We start from the raw sequence: 2,149 nt of genomic DNA, 5'->3' as shown, positions 1-2,149 counted from the left end.
AGTTGCTCCCTCAAGAAGGTCTGCCTGTGACGAATCCTCCATTTGGAAGGAGTCCTCATAACCTGCAGTATATTATAATAGAAACAGACATATAAAAAAAAAACTGAGTTTTTTTGAACTCAGTGAGGTCAACTCAACATCATATCATGCATTCGTTTATAAGATTCCACACCACACATATAACATGAATATCAATAATGTAATTAATGATAATAATATGATATATGAATGATTATGATATTATGCTCATAACTCTATCATGAAGTCTCTATGGTAAACATGTATTAAGTTTATACACCAATCTCCTTTGGGCGGTCTCAGTCCTTCTCCATAAACAAGAGACATCTATTGGGTTCTCCACGGTTATTGGGTAAAGTTCTGTCAAGCCATGATTGGGGTATAGGTCACCACTCTCTCACATCACCGTTTGGTATGAGATTTGGCACATGTCAAGGTTAATCCTAGGCCCAATGTAAAGTCATACGATCTTGTACTACATGTGGTATAGATACTTTCCCTATAGCACCAACCAACTCAGTTCAGTATCCAATATCTCCCCTCATGCCTCGTGCCCTTTTGATTCGATACTTTCCCACCTATGAATGGTATCCTCAACGGGAGGCATCTTTTGGACCCCATTCCTTAACCCGGTGGTCATCCACATATAATGGACATGATTCTCTTCATGTCCTCTCACTAGTTGGTTACCGGTCTTGAGTGCCCATGAGCCCTTATCTATTATATGTAACCCTACCTCTCTATAATTATAGTGGGTATGTTTGACACTAAGGACACAGCCACTAACATCACTGGTCAACCGGCTTCAATATCCCTGCCGAAAGGGTAGTAGTACTCATAAGGTCACCTAGCCAGACACTGCTAGACATACCCTAGCTAGGTATGTCAACTAGTAATCAGGAAAAATGCCAAGGAGCACCATAGGAATGCGTCACATACCACCCCCACTGGTATCCAAGGACAGAAACTCCAAAAGGGCATTCCCCATTCCCCAATCACAACCTAGGCAATCATATGAGTCACTAGGGTAATGGGCAAACCCACAACGACCCTAGTTAGCAACATAAAATAGGAGAAATTTAATTCAAAATCATCCATATATTTTCATATCAATAATTTAAGATATAAAAATTAAAGAAAAAATCAATCCATCCAATCTAATTCATCTCATACATTCTCATATCATCATTCAAAGAATATTGAAAATAGAAGCAAACATATTTCTTACCTTTCAAGAGTCACACACATAATCACAAGATAATACTAAATTAAGGCAAGATGTCAATAATGAAAATTAACTAACATAATTAAACATGCAATATGAGGTTAAGTATATTCCTCACCTTTCACTTTGATCCTTTCTCCAAAGTCCCAAAATTCACTCCCACAAGTTGGTGAGTAAAAGATACATAAACCTATTCATGCAAGAGGATTAATAATCACAAACTAAAGTAAATTTGGGTTCCAAAGGATCTCCCAAGATCTTCCCACAAAACACAATTATGCCCACTAGTTTAAAAAGGGTAGTTCTCAACTTCATTCATGAATGGTCACTATTTCGACACCGATTTGAAGTCGAAACTAAACGAAACTTTAGGAAAGTCTAACTGGCAACAAAAGGACCCTACGGATACCTTCAATTTGATCCAATTCGATCTAGATAAAAAAGGCCCAAATTAGCTCTCCTAAATAGCCCATGGGTGACTCAGAGAATCAAAATGCGAAATCTTTCGCAAGGAAAAACACCATTATCTCTTATACTAGAAAGGAATATTAAAACAAGAATTGAAGAGCATTCAAGATACCTAACACTCTTCCTTTTCAAGATCTCACAATTAGAAAGAAGAGAATTTCCCACAAACTATGTTTAAAGAGAAGGGTTTAAGAATTCTAACCTTTCTTATCGTTCTTGCAACGATCTGAGTCGTAGAGCACATTTGATTGGATGGGATCTACTCTTCTCCTTGGTTTCTCCTCTTCCCCAAGCCTTAGCCTCCTTCTAGCTTAAAAAATCTGTTTTGGGGTGAAGTACAACCTCAAATAAGGTTTAAAAACCCGAAATCAAGATTTTGTTCTATAACTGAAAAAGGGGTGGGGGGGGGGGGTTGGTCACCCAACCGACCACCCGACC

Source organism: Hakea prostrata, unplaced genomic scaffold (assembly GCF_041222555.1).
Source record: "Hakea prostrata isolate BN-2017 unplaced genomic scaffold, UWA_Hpros_2 contig_139, whole genome shotgun sequence".
In the NCBI taxonomy this organism is placed as follows: domain Eukaryota; kingdom Viridiplantae; phylum Streptophyta; class Magnoliopsida; order Proteales; family Proteaceae; genus Hakea; species Hakea prostrata.
The sequence above is the reverse complement of the archived record's forward strand: the minus strand, read 5'-3'. Positions refer to the sequence as shown.